Source organism: Oryzias melastigma, linkage group LG15 (assembly GCF_002922805.2).
Source record: "Oryzias melastigma strain HK-1 linkage group LG15, ASM292280v2, whole genome shotgun sequence".
Classification (NCBI taxonomy): Eukaryota; Metazoa; Chordata; class Actinopteri; order Beloniformes; family Adrianichthyidae; genus Oryzias; species Oryzias melastigma.
This window is the reverse complement of record NC_050526.1, coordinates 2,470,100-2,485,563: the sequence shown is the minus strand read 5'-3', so window position 1 is coordinate 2,485,563 and position 15,464 is coordinate 2,470,100. Positions and strand designations below refer to the sequence as shown.

Genomic DNA, 15,464 nt, shown 5'->3' with positions numbered 1-15,464 from the left:
CTTCCGGCTAATACTTTTCAGCCACCATCTTGTCTGCTGCCACCAGATCCTCTCAGGAATTTGAGCTGCTTACAATTATATTTATTTTAATTTTTCTTTGAAGTAGTCAAGCCTTATTCCACTTCAAATCCCCTTACCAAAAGTTAGTATACTTCAAGTATATGTTTGTTTTATTTTATTTTTTATGTATAGAAAAGTATATTTCCCAAAGCGTACCAAGTACACTTAAAAAGTATATTGTCAGTTTACTGACAAGTATACTTTTTGGGACTAAAATTTCCCACTTTTTAAAAAGTTTAAAAAAGTATACTTAGAAGTATACTTAAAGTACTCTTTCTTGTAAAGTATTAGTTTACTGGCAATAAACTTTACTCTAAGTGTAGAAAAGTACACTTTGAAGTATATCTAATGTAGAAACTAAGGTTTTCTTTTTGTTTACAAATACAGATTATTGTATTAAAATTACATTTTAATATACTGGAAATATCCCAGGAATACATGTACTCCACTTTTAATGCTGTGTAAGAAAATGTTTATGTAAAGTGACAAATACAGACAAATAACTTTAGACTTGTAGTAGAATTTTAAGTATAATCCAAGTATACCTAACATGAACTTGTAAAGTTTATCTTTAATAAGTACGGAAACTAAAAGTATACTATCTTAATTTTAGTTTTAAAAAGTATGCTTAAAACAAACTTAAGTGTAATTATTTTTGGTATGGGTTAGAGGGATTGTTCAGATTTTAACTTCAGCTGGAAGACAGGAGAAGGTTTATATAAGTATTTAAGTTTAAGTGTTTAAATACTTAGTATTTAAGTATTTAAATGTTTCAATATTTTATGATTATATTGCATTTTTAATGAAAAATATGTAATATTTGACTGTTTTTATGGTTTTATTGTTTTTTTATTGTTTTATTTTATTTCAGATGTGTTAGTGTGGTTAGTGTGGCTATTCTATTCTATTCTATTCTATTCTATTCTATTCTATTCTATTCCAAACAAACTTTATAGAGTCCTGATAACCTGACATCTGACGTGCAGCTCCAATAAAAGTTGGACAATGAAGAAATCCCACTGACAGTAAATTAATTCAGATGATTGATTAATTTTCTGACATTCAATAATTTATTAAACTCTGACAAAATCCCTGATGGATCGCTTTATGTAAGAAAAGCAAAACTGAAGCTTTAGACGCTTCAGTTGCATAACATTAGGGTTTCTTTAAGCAGAAGTAAATGAGATGAACACTGAAGTGTGTGTGGGTAAATACTGCTGACACTTCTGATAGGAATGTAAAAGATTAGCAGTTACAGGCTTCACCGCTCATTTGTGTGACGGTAAAGACATAGAACAACATGAAACGTGAGCTCATTACTCCTTTTTGTCAAATCCTTGAATATTTATCATTTTAAAGATTATTTTATAGAATAGTTTCCGCTGTTATTGTTTTTGCTCTTAATTAATTTTTTATCAAATAACTTGACAAATATAGTGTTATTAACTTCACAAACTGTTAAAAGTAACATATTGTTGGGGACGAACCTTCTTAGGAAGAATACAAGCCAGCATTTGAAAGACGCTGTAGAATCCTTCATATTTATCCTCATATTTGTCTAATGAAAGGTACAAATAGTGACTTGAAAGTCAAACAAGTCAATTTCTTGTTTAAATAAAGCACCTTCAGCCTCCAGCAATTTACTATCAGGTCCAGAAGAGATCACAAAAATAAAATAAAATATAAGAAATCAAACATTTTCAAGTCAATGAGACGAAGCGGAAATCATCATTGAGGTGAAATAAGAACTAAAATAAAAATGTATGAAAAGTAGACAACACAATGTGAAAAAAGATGCTTCCTGGTGGTAAGGATTTCATTTGTAATCATAATCTATGTGTTATAAAATGAATTATATTGCGTCTGACCATCAGCTAACATTATTTTTTCCTGTGACTTTTACAGGAACGCGCAAACTGAGAAGACAGTCGGCATCTGAAGACGACAAAGATGGTAAAGAAGAAACTGGAATCAAATCCAGATTTATTCATAAAAAATGCCTTTCATGCATCGCAGCTCAAACTGCTATACAATTAAAAACACACAACAAAATCCTAAAAAGTTAAAAAATCCACAAGAGATTTATGACACAAAAACATCCATATTTACATGTGTTTTATCATCATCTGTTCACAAATGTATTTATTTACTTAATATTTCACATGCAATTCTTACAAGACATTTTTAGTTGCAAATTTATTTAAGGGCAACACTGTCAAATAAAAGTTTTGTCATTTGAAAATGTTTCCGCATGTATCGCAACTTCACTGAAGAACATTTTAAAACACACTCAATGAACTTCCATCCAGCTTCACAAATAGTAAACGGTTTTTCCGTCGTACGCTGCATCCTGACTGACTGCATCTGACATTCTCATCTTGCTTAATAATTATGGTGGAAAGCAATAGATGGGTGGAAAAAGAAGAAAAAAAATTAGATTGAAAGACAAAGATGGAGATGAGTCATGTGGAGCTGAGCATTAGAACAGTGACTAACATGTTAGACTTACCACAGGTCAGTAAGTCGGCAGCATTAAGATATCACGGATGAGAACGACGGAAAACTCGGGGAAAAACAGGATGTGATGTGTGTGTAGGTCTTCTTGAACTCTCTTTATGTTCAAACTTCTGTATTTTTCATAAAATACAAAAGCAATGGACAACTTAGAGGTTAGGAGTGGCTGAGCTACAGTCATGTGCACACACTTAACCAGCATCTAAATCAACTCAGAACATCTGCCTTCAAGCCAGATTTCACCTAATCATCTGCATAATATTTCACTATCTTCCTGCAGAAAAAAAAGAAAATTAGTAACGGTTGAAGTTTAAAGGAAATACATTTTACATTGTTAAAAAATTAAATTTATTCAGGACCGTGGTAACCTGGACATGGCCTCAGTAGCATCTCTAATCTGTGTGGTAAAAGTGACAAAATACATTTTTTCAATTGGAAAATGAAAGTGGGTGGAAAAAGGCCAATGTCTAGATATAGTTGTGAGGATTCAATGGTTTAGTTTGGTTTTTATGTTGTTTTTTGGGTAATGTTTTGAGTTGCCCTCGTTACGGCCGTGTCACACAGCCACTATGGACAATTTTTGCATATTACACATATGAAAATTGGTCATATGTAAATATACGTGGAAAAAGTGAGAACAATTGTGGTCTTTAAGTGACATTTTCACCTATATATCACAATTGAATCACATTAAAACCACAGCAGAAGAACGAATAAACCACGTAAAGAACCTGCACGTCATTGAATTTCTTCACTTTGACATTCAGAGCACTGGGCAGAAATCAGTTTGCGTCACCACCCACCGTGCTTTGTTTTAGAGCGAGCTGGTGAGCAGCCCTGGCACCAGACAAGGCAGGTCCCCTGTCTTGGCGGGGGACCCCTGGCGGGCACCGCATCCAGGGAGAACCCCCACTCAATACAGACTTCCACAGAGGTGAAAGATCGGCCGGGAACTGAGTTAGGGCAGCAATCAGGGTTGGGTCAGGAAGGGTATCCGGCGTAGAAACTCTGCCAAATCACTAATGTGAAGCAGTGGGTGCTGTTACGCTGTGGCGACCCCCAATGGGATAAGGTCAACAACAACTAAATATTTGGCTTGTATTAGGAATTTTTTAAGCAATTTTACTACAATTTTTTTTGGACATTTAGGTCATCTTCAGCGCTCTTTCATAGTTCTTTAATGAAATTTCCAGTCTTTTAGCAAATTTAGCATTTTGCAAATAGCTTTAGCATTTCAGTAAATCCCTTCAGAAATTAAAGTAAATTGTGTCACCATTTTCAGCAAAAAGCTTCAGCATCTTCAGGGACTACTTTCAGCAAAAAGCATTCACACCAGCATTATCGCAGATAATGCAACATTTCTATTCAGATGTTAAGTTTTGGTCACTAAACCTGGTCCCTTTAATATATTAGGTCCTACACCACCAGTTGCTAGAAATTTTAGCACTTTATTATTAACAAAATGGTTCTAAAATCTCAGATTTGCTTTTTAACGCAAATCTAGAAGTTTTTGATACAGTAGTCTACAGGGCTATATGCCCTTTAAAATGAAAACTTTAAGATTTCCAGAAATAATTATTTTCCGGTGTTAGTTTTCAGAATCTTCACTATGAAGGATTGTGGCAAACAAGTCTGTAAACAACTCAGGAATATCAGTGTCTTAGAGTTGATGTTTGCGCGCTGGCAGCAGCTCTGACTGGCATCCCTCTAAACAAGCTTTTTAGTGTTGTGGAAACACTATTGTCTGCTTTTAGTGACCTCGGTTTAAAACGCTGGATCCTCTGGAGTGTCTTGGCATTTAAAGAGTTTGAACTGACCTAAATGTCCATAGGACCAAAGTGACCTGAGCTCAGCAGCTTTTAAGTGAGTGCCCATGGCAGAGGAAAACAAACTAACAACGCATCAAGATTTATGTATATATTTAGATTTATGAGACAGCTTCCACACAGCTTTCTCCCCTGAAGCCACGAACAAAAGAGCTCAGATTTAAGCAGTGTGAGCTCTTGGCAGGGGATTGTGAGAGTCAAGGAAACCTCTGTCAAACCTCCCTCTCATGCTCCTCTTTTTAGTGTCTGATACTTTGTACCTTGTTATTTTTACCCCAGATAAGCAACAAAAGCTGCTTCCAGTCTTCACGGCTAACTTTCCTCCCTGATCCCGTCATTCTGTCACCTCACTCCCTGTCTTCCCTCGAAGCATCATCTTTGTGGAATAGCCCTGGGGGGGGGGGTGAAAGTTGATTTAATCAGTCAGACACCTCATTGGTTCAGGTTATACCGGGGCAACTTTGTGTGTGTGACTATGTGTCATCAAAACACAGCAGCTCTGTCCCTAAACCAACCGGGAGTCTTTCTTTTGTCAACACTAACAGCAGTGCTGAGGCCATCTGTTTTCTATGGGAAAGCGTCCAACAAGCAGCTTTACAACCTGCTTATTCACATAAACATGTTGTTTCTTCTGCTCCACATTAACACAAGAAATAGTGTCATTCTTTAAAAATAATCAGTCTTATGTAGTTCTTTTTAAAATATTAATATATATGTTATTCTTAATTGAAGTGCAGCGTAGAGATTTAATGTGTAAAAGTTTAAGATTAAAATTCAGAACACATTCAGACTTTAAAGTTTGGTAAAAATGTATTTAGTTTTTATTAAAATAATAAGAAACATAAAATAAACTTATTAAATAAATACAACTAATAAATAAAGTAATAAAACGAAACTTTTTTTCTATCAAAATTTGAATTATGTAAGTTTTGTGATGTCAATTAGTGAACAATTGTAATTTTTTTGGATACCTGTTTAATTTCTGTTATTTTAAATAAATGGTTGTTGCAACTTTATTAAAGGGGCCATATCATGCTTTCCTTCAGTATTTTAGAGTAAACAAAATTTGTATGATCATATACTACTTTTGGAACACTAAAAAATACATATTTATGAAGTATGAGGTATTTTTGCAAACTCTTTTCATACCTGAAGTCAAACGACTTGATTTCTGAGGCTCCGCCTTTCATGCCTTTGATGGTGCCGCCCATTTTATGATTTCATACTTGAATCGTCCTCGTCAGTGTGTCACCCACACACAAAAAATAAAAAATCTAAAAAACAAATGTTGATGCATATTGTGTAGTCCAGGCATTTTCCCCTAAAATTTGGCACAAATGTTAGCCATCATAATAATGGTGATTATTTATTTTGATGAAATTCGGTCAAAAAATGTAGACAACACCAGATGATTGTTTCAGGATTTACTGAAATGAGGAGAACATTGTTTTGATCCTCACTGTCTGTGAACTCATCATCAATCTCTGTATCAAAAATCCTTTTAGATTTCTTGTGGATCATTTTCCTGGAGACACAAACGCTTTTCTGTCCTTGCTGAATAATCCACGTTTAAACCAGTTCTTCTCATTTGTCACTTGCTTTTTCCACCAGGAAATAGTCTGCTCCCTTTCTCCACTAGGAAATAGTCTGTTACCCTTCTCCACCAGGAAATAGTCTGCTCCATTTCTCCACCAAGAAATAGTCTGCTCCCTTTGTCCACCAGTATATAGTCTGCCCCCTTTCTCCACCAGGAAATAGTCTGCTCCATTTCTCAACCAAGAAATAGTCTGCCCCCTTTCTCCACCAGGAAATAGTCTGCTCCATTTCTCCACCAAGAAATAGTCTGCTCCCTTTCTCCACCAGGAAATAGTCTGCTGCCCTTTTCCACCAGGAAATACTCTGCTCCCTTTCTCTACCAGGAAATGCTCTGCTGCCTTTTCCCACCAGGAAATAGTCTGCTCCCTTTCTCCACTAGGAAATAGTCTGCTCCCTTTCTCCACCAGGAAATAGTCTGCTCCATTTCTCAACCAAGAAATAGTCTGCTCCCTTTCTCCACCAGGAAATAGTCTGCTGCCCTTTTCCACCAGGAAATAGTCTGCTCCCTTTCTCCACTAGGAAATAGTCTGCCTCCTTTCTCCACCAGGAAAAAGTCTGCTCCATTTCTCAACCAAGAAATAGTCTGTTCCCTTTCTCCACCAGGAAATAATCTGCTCCCTTTCTCCACCAGGAATTAGTCTGCTGCCCTTTTCTACCAGGAAATACTCTGCTGCCTTTTTCCACCAGGAAATAGTCTGCTCCCTTCCTCCACCAAGAATTAGTTTGTTCCCTTCCTCCACCAAGAAATACTCTGCTCCATTTCTCCACCTGGAAATAGTCTTCTCCATTTTTCCACCGGGAAATAGTCTGCTCCCTTTCTCCACCAGGAAATAGTCTGCTCCATTTCTCCACCTGGAAATAGTCTTCTCCATTTCTCCACCAAGAAATAGTCTGCTCGGTTCTCACCTTGTGATGTCAGCATGTGAGAACCCGCTCGTTTTTTGGGTATGGGAGGGGCTGCTTTTAGAGGATTACTTAGAAATGTTTGAACGGATCAAAGTACCGCTCACACTTAAAGCTCAAAAAGTTGATTTTTTTTATGTTATGACCCCTTTAAAATGATGATTTTGTCTTTTTTAGCCAAAATCCAAAACTCTGTCATTTTCTTTATAGGACATAGTTTCTGCAGAGCGGTAGGAGTTCATTATAAATTTGAGGTGTGGACAGAACTAATAGCACAGAGTAAGCCGTCCACCTGTTTACACGCTCTCCCACTAGCTTACAGCCCCTCATAACCTCATTACCAGTGAGCGATATTGGAGCTATAGCCGTACAGTTGTGGAGATGAAGACGTTCGTGGATCTATTTATCAGTGGATGCATCAGAATGGAGAACGTGGTTGTGGCTTGTCCTGTGTATTTTCTACATACGCTTTTTCAAACTAAATGTTGTCATCTACTCTTGAGTCACAACAATTTCAATACAAAAAATCAGAAATGTGATTTTAAGCTTAATTTTCTTCATGTATCATAAGAAAAAGAACATGTAAAGAAACCAAAAACAGGATTTTCACTTGTTAATTTTAAACTTTTAGGCAAAAATATGTTTTAACCAAACATCCTCTTGACAGATCTTCGGTGAATGCCGGTGTGAGCGTCAGCCGGGGTTTCACTGTGCGCTGTGGAAGCCTATTTGTCGTGAAAAGGATTACGGCGACCGATCTCGTCACAAACAGGATTAGTGACAGCGGATCATGTTTGATTGGGAGGCCGCTCGCACAGCCGGGAAGCAAGTTGTTGACCGGTTTGAAGCGACACAAACAAAAGTAAGAAAAGTTCTGTCTTTTAGGAGAGCCAGAAGCAACTGAAGTATCTAGTTTTGAGAGTGAGCTGTCGAGTCATTTCTTTTTTTAGCACACACACACAGACGTGGTCACACACACTCAGGAGTATCTTTAATCCAGGTTGAGACAGTTAGACACCCTCGCCGCATCACTGTCCCGTCCTTTTCATGGATCTGTCATTGTCCCCCGGACAAAAGCACCTCTCCAGGATGACTAATCTGCGCTCGGCTCGCTGTCCTGGCTGAGTCAGGCTGCCGTGCCGATTGTTTTTCGGACGTGACCCAGGAATCGGCGGAGTGAGCTATGACTGGAATGGAGACACATTACACAGAGGGGACGCGGAGGTAGTGACAGATGAAGGAACCCCGTTTATTCTCAGCTCATTAAAACTTCTTAGAGAGCTGCAAGATGAGGTGAGGCAGAGCGGCGTTTATATCATCGTGTGTGCATATCTCAGTCCTGTCTCATGTCCTCTTGAGCGCTGACAGTGAAGCCTCCGGAGCTGACACGCGGGACAGCCCACCTCAAGCACTCAGCCTCCCCCTCAGTCACCAATAGTACTCATCCCGACAGTGATGCTGTGTAACCGGGGAGCCTGAGACAGAAGTGGTTTTGGGAGTTAAAGTGCAGGTTGACAGACTGTCAGGGCAAATGCACACACAAACACACTGGCAGAGAGCACAATATCAATATGATGATAAGTGGGAGAAACTGCATCACCACTTCTCCCATTACTCTGTCTTTGCCGACCCACCAGCTCCAACCTGCAGTGTCCTGACAAATCATTCTCACCGACCCAAACTGGTGAGCTAAGCAGAGTCTGACACACCTGAACACCAGCACACACACACAACATCGCTACACACTCTCACACACACTCAGGGTGACTTCCACAAAGACGAGCTAAAGCAGACGGGTCTGCTTCAAGTGACTGCACCCTTTAGATATTGAGAGGAGACAGACGAGTTTACAGCTCCGATGCGAGCACCGCAGTCTTTACATCACTTTAACTGTGCAATCCGTTTTGTTTGGTTCAAATTTTTGCCGGACGACGCAGCTGAACCGCAGCAAGCAAAGGGGGTTAGCGTAAAATGTATGTGAGTTTGGAGCTTCAGCAGAGCCCGTGGCTGCGTAGTTAGACCGGTCCCGCATCACACCTGAGCTGTAACGCTAGCCGTGTGAGCCCGGGGCTACAAATAAATAAATATCCACCCGGTTTTTAGTGATTAATGTTGTTATTTTTTTTGGTTAAAATCGTTTTTTCACTAAAAAAGAAACAGACTATTTGATTCGTGGTCTGGTGCGTTGTCACGGTAACATGACAACGCATCGCTGAGCCTCGACTGCAGCGGCAAAGGAAAGCGATATAATAACTGATCATTATGATTAAATAAAGCATCAGTTCAGAGAGAAAGTTCAACTCTTACTGCTTGTTTTTGTCCAGATTTTTGTTGTAGGTCTGCAGGTTCTAATAAGGCTTTGTCCGAATTCCCCCCCTAACTACTAGAAAACGATACAGTGCGGGACCACATAATGCCCTGGATTTTAAAGGTAATTTGGATACAATGGTCTCTACTTTTCTTTCTTTTTTCTAAACAACGGATGTCAGTTTCATGAAGGGAAAAAACTAATAAAAATGAACATTTCACGACGTTTATTTATGACTCCACTGTGTTCTAATGGTGAAAATGTGGATGGTTTATTCAAATATTACATTTAAACATGCTCTTTTGTTCGAAATTGTTCGGCCGCAATGCATTGTGGTCTATATTCATTGAACGCAGTGTTGAGATGAACTTTTTTTGCCCCGCCCCCCTCCCAGTGAACCTTGAACTGTCCGTGTACCTCTCTGTCTGTCTTGTTCTGGGTTGTACTGACAAACAAGAATTTACCCTGTCATTGAAGCTCCTTATTTATCTAAACTGATCCAGGTAATCAGCAGCAGATAAGGCAGGATTTCTGTAAACCCAGCCGGAGGCCGGGCCTCAAGGCCGTAGTAGCCTCTACTTTACACCTACAAGCTTTTTCTACCTGCGTCTGCTTCCAATTCACAACAATTTGAACAAAGAAATATTCAGAAATGCAAATTTAAGCTTCATTTTCATTATATTAGGCCAAAAAACACCTTTTATCAGAGTGGATCTTTAAATTTATCAAGTTTATTGCAAATTCGGACTAAAAGAACTACAAAAGTGAACAAATCTGGAGTCGGATTTTAACCGACTTCTCTCCACATCTTCTCCACAGATACATAGCAGATCAGTGAACCCGCTGTCTTTTTAAGCAGCAGGACACCATTCCTGCTGAATTATTCACATCTGGCGCAGAAAAGGAGCAAAAATAGACAGAGTGTAGAGAGCCAAGCTAATTAAAGTAGCAATATTAAATGCGAGAACAGAGGAAGGGGAGATCATCTGTGATACCTTGCCTCTCCTTGTATTTCCATCACTCGTGGCCCTTCCTCTGCCCTCCTCTCGCTTCACTTATCCCCCTCTTCCCTCGGCTTTCTCAGGAAAATTACAACCTGACTGCTCACTTTAATATTTCAGCATCTAAGTGAGTGTGACAGGCTCTCCTTTGTGTGTCCCCCCGCCCTCCCTCTCTTTCTGTGTCCCTACCTTCATCCACCCTTCCCTGCCTCAACCTCCCAGTGTCATTTGCTTAGCATTCCCCCCGATGGTTCAGCCTTTGCCATGTGACAGGAGAGAGGGAGATGGAAAAAACAAAAACAAATCAAGCTCAAGAGCGAGGCCTCTCTGCCGGCCTATCAGGCTGTCTCTCCGTGTCTCTGTGACACGTACACGACCATAAACCCGCGGTGAGGAGAGGTATCGCTGCACCCGGATGCACGCCTCACAGACTGACAGGACCGGGAGCCATCTCATCCACAGAGACGGACAGCGACTCAGAGTAGAGGTGTGTGTCTGTAAATGAGAGGATCCCGAGGTCCTTCAAGCAAAATCTTCTCAAAAAGACGTAAAATGAGCGCATAAAGATGTAAGTGAAGCTGTTTTAAGATGAATAGCTGAGATTTATACACACTATCATATATAATTTAAGGCCAGGAGTGTCAAAGTCAATCACACAAGGGGCCAAAATCCAAACACAGATTAGGTCATGGGCCAAACAGGATAAACATTTATTGAACACTCTAAAACTACATTTATAAAACTTTAAAACTGAAACTTTTTACCATAATCGTGAACTAAATATATAGCATTACCTGTGATAATACTAGTGTGAATGCTGTAAGCTGATTTTGGCCGCTGATAATGCTAGTGCTGATAGCTGAAGATGCTGAAATTGATTGCTAAAAACGCTGAAGCTGATAGCTAAAATTGTTGAAGTTATAGCCAACTAAAAAAAATTAGCATAATGCCAAATAAGCCTAAAACATAAAAACAAAAAAACGTCGATTAGCCAAAACAGCTAGCATGTAGTGGATATACTAGCTAATCTCCAAAATTGACTAAAAAGACTGAAAGAAGTCTAAGGCGTTTATTTACGACTCCACTGTGTTCTGATGGTGGAAATGTGGTTGGTTTATTCATATATTACATTTAAACACATGTTTTTGTTCGAAATTGTTCGACCGCAATGCATTGTGGTCTATATCTGCTAATCTAGTGACCATCGATGTATGTCGCTGCATTTTCGGTATGCGGAAGCAAATCGGTTGCACCGCTCACCACGCATGCGCGAACCACACGTCACTTCCGCTCTTCACCCACTATACCACAGAGTCATTTCCAAACAGTAAAACTCCCTGATCACAAGAATGTATGTTTTTCTCAACAACCGAGAGCTTCTCATGACTGGATTACAGTTCGAAAAAAAGCCAGCAAGTTACCATTAATAACGTGTTTGGATTACCGGAGAAGATAAAGTGTTTTGAAGTGGCGCTGTATCCTCTTAGCTTAGGGAGTAAACTACCGTCATGTAAAACAGCAGAAGAAGAAAACATTTGTAGTCCGTTTGTAGTCACTGCAAGATCGTAAGGTCCTGATTCTTAACGTGTGTTTTTCCTTTAGTTTTTTCAACAATAAGTGAATGTTTTCACTATGATAAACATTTTAGGTGCTATATTAACACCATACGAGGTTATTATTGTTGTTACCGTCCGAAGACCAGAAAATGCTTTAGCGAAAGTGACGTTTGGTTTGCGCATGCGGGAGAGCGGTGCAACCATTTTGCTTCCGCATACCGAAAATGCAGCGACAATGTACGCTAGTTTTTGCAAAGACTTATGGGAAATTTCCAGTGCACTCTATTTTGGAATTAGTAGATTCAGACAGCACTACAAATGGCGAAAGCACTATAGAGTGATTGGGGGGAATTCAGACACAACCTAAATTAGCCCAAAGAGCTAGCATGTAGCTGAAATATTAGCTAAAGTCCAAAATAGCCCAAAAAATCTTAGTAAATACCAAAATAGTCCATAAAGCTAGCAGAATGTCACTTTTTAAAACTTTAAAACCGCAACTTTTTAGCATAATTATGAATAATAAAAAGGCAGGAATATTATTCCAGAACAAATCAACTTAAATCTTTAATAACTTTCAATATTTTACTCTCCATAAAAATACATATTGTCAAAATTATACAAGTTAGAAATGAGCGCAAGATAACATCGAGCCATTAATAACAATAAAATAAAATGATCCAGAGGGCCGGATTTGGACCCGGGCCTCGACTTTGACATGTGACTTAGGCAGTTGCATCCTTTTTTCCATTCATTTCATTTTCTACTTTTCCATTTGATATCCTCCAGTTTTCCTTCTCACACATTGTGCCCAAAAATCAAAGCAGACAAACTCAAAGCGGCTTCGGAAACAAGGCCTTTACTTCAATGAGTAAACGACGTGGACAAAAGCGTCGAGAGAAAACACATCCATACCGGCGCCGCTACGTTTGTTCCCACTGAAAGAAACACGGACGTAGAAATGTTCAAAGTTAGCAGGTAGAGACAGTGTACACAACATTGATCATATAATTTACTACTCTCTATCAAGCTACTAGGCTATTGATTAAATAATTCCACATGTGGGTCTCGGCTACTGCCAAATTGCTAAAATGGGACTGCTCTACTTAAAGTGCACCACATAATGGTTTTGGCATTGATCTGGGCTCCCCCCCTCACTCACTTCCAATGCAAACAAACCCCAACTGGAGCCGTGAAAACGGGAAAAGCAACATTTGCACACATTTACACCTGATCGGCAGAAGCAACAGGCGCACGCTGAAACAACCCACAAATCAGGAATATTCCTCAAGGGCCGGTCCTTAGATACTTGGGAGTTCATCAAAAGTTGAAAAGTGCTATTTGCCGCGAGTGGCAAGTGGGTTTTTGTGCAGAAGTGGAAGATTACGAGCAGTCGAAAGGCCAATTTGACCTCATTTTTGCTCTGATGGCTCAGCTGGCGGATCTGCTGCTGAGCCCGGAGGCTGGAGTCGCGTACGTGTGGACCGTACAATAGGAGAGTTAATTCAGGAGCTCAACAAAAGTGTCTCTTGCCTTTACAGCCAAGGACCACAACACCTGCTAAACCGCCTCTGGATTCAAATGTCTAATTTGCCAATCACATGGAGCAGCTGAGTGTATTTATGGATGCAGGTCTTGAAAAATCTGAGATTTACACTGCAAAAATAAAACATGAGAGCTTGTTAGAACTGTCAATAAATGACATTCATGTTGTTTTCTTCATTTTTTTCACCAGATTTTTTACAAGGTAAATGTAGCTTCATAAAAAAATAGAAGCTTGCATGCCCATTTAAAGCATTGCCAGGTGATTTTCACCCGAACACAGGTATTTACGCGTGTCTCACATGTCTCAGGAATAGGTGGACCAAAGATCAAGTCTCCAGTATCATTATGTCTTTTTTAAGGATTTATTTCTTCTCAAATTCCTATTTTTTCAGCCTGTTTTTTCAGGATCTTCCTATATTTTAAGTTTCCACTTTGTTACATAAACCACAGTTGAAAATATAAAATAAAACTTCTCTAATATATAATTTGTTGTCATATTTTGAACAGATTTTTTGTGAGAAATAGGCTACTTTTTTTTATTGCGTATTTTATATAATTACCTGGTGTAACTTTTTATCGCGAAAGTGTTCCAGGGTTATTAAGTGTTGAAAAAGTTAATTTCAATAAACTATAAGTCTTAGGCCCGATCCGAATACTCCCCTTCTCACTTCCCCTTAGCCCTCCCCCTTGATTTGAAGTGGCAGTTGAAGTCAAAGTTGTGTCCGGAATTATTATTTTTTACGCTACACACTCCAAACAGAGGGGTCCAAAGTCCGCTATCGCGAGAGTAAACCGCGCCGCGCTACGAAGCGCTTTTCTTCTCTTTGGTACGACAGATGTTTACATTTAAACGTAAGTAATAACTTTATGTTACAGTGTGACCTTTTTACATTTATAAAACTGCTGTTATAATGTATATTCGAGCGCTGAAAGCTCCGCGCTAACGCTAGCTTACCGGTGATTTGGATGACGTCACTGAACGAAACTCACGTCGGAAATATTTTTTACCACCCTCAGTTTGGAGCAAGCACGGAGGGATAAACGAAGGCGGAGGGCTAAGGGGGAGTGAGAAGGGATGGTATTCGGATCGGACCTTAGTGGAGATATTTCTAGAAAAACTCCACTAACAAATTAGGATTTATTGAAAATGAGAAGCAAAAAAGAAACCAAAATCATTGGGTAAACATTGACATCAAGCCCATTCCCGTCTGTTTAAACTGCAGCAGAGTCTGTTTTCTTGGTCTGCCTCCTTTGGCAAACGTAGACGGTTATTTAAACGTTGGTTGTGGACCAAACAAGTGAGCCCTGTTGGTCCAGTATTCACTTTTAATGAACTGTGGAGCCCCTCTCTGAATAATGCAGATGTACTTTTCACTGACTGAAAAGTGACTAAAAGGGGAAGAAAATTACTAAATATTTGGGAAATATTTCATAGACAAATAAAGTCTAGTGAAGAATTTCAGGTTTTTAAACATTTAAGATCTGAGAAGATACTGGTGACGCTGAAACACAAAATCTTTAACGTACTGCAACTTTTCAACCGCTAACACCGCATGTGTCAAAGTCAAGGCCCGGGGGCCGGATCCGGCCCTCGAGTAACTCTATCCTCGCCTCCAGATTATTTTATTTTATTGTTATTTATACCCCGGTGTTATCTTTCACCAATTTCTAACTTGTATAATTTAAAAAAAAAAGATTATGGAGAATAAAATATTGAAATTTATTTAAGGTTTAAGTTGATTTATTCTGGAATAATATTCCTGCCTTCTTATTGTTCATAATTATGTAAAAAAACTATGGTTTTAACGTTTTAAAAATTAGCATTCTGCTAGGTTTTTGGACTATTTTGGCATTTACTAAGATTTTTTTATGCTTTTTTGGAGTTTAGCTAATATTTCAGCTACATGCTAGTTGTTTTGGCTAATTTAAGCTTTTTTCAGTTTTTTAGGATAATTTGACATTTAATTAATATTTTAGCCGGACATGATATTCAATGTTTTCAGCTATCAGCTTCAGTAATTTCAGCTATCGGCACTAGCATCTTCAGCGGCCAAATTCAGCTTACAGCATTCAAACTAGGGGTGTGCCAAAATATCGATATTGCGATATATCGCGATATTTAGTCCTGCGATCGATTCTCGATGGGTTCTCACCGAGT

At 38.9% G+C, this 15,464-nt stretch overlaps 2 long non-coding RNA genes across 2 annotated transcripts in view; one reads left to right on the top strand and one right to left on the bottom strand.

Annotated features, from left to right (window-relative positions):
* Positions 1–904: 904 nt before the first annotated feature.
* LOC118599759 lies at positions 905–5,124 on the bottom strand. The gene is made up of 2 exons (XR_004949253.1): positions 4,661–5,124; positions 905–2,687 (listed from the first exon to the last, which is right to left on the bottom strand). It is a non-coding gene; the product is annotated as an uncharacterized LOC118599759 (long non-coding RNA).
* Positions 5,125–14,104: 8,980 nt separating this feature from the next.
* LOC112161973 overlaps positions 14,105–15,464 on the top strand; it is a 12,782-nt gene continuing 11,422 nt past the window's right edge. The window contains exon 1 of the long non-coding RNA XR_002921983.2: positions 14,105–14,158. This is a non-coding gene — a long non-coding RNA (uncharacterized LOC112161973). The remainder of the gene's footprint in view (positions 14,159–15,464) is intronic.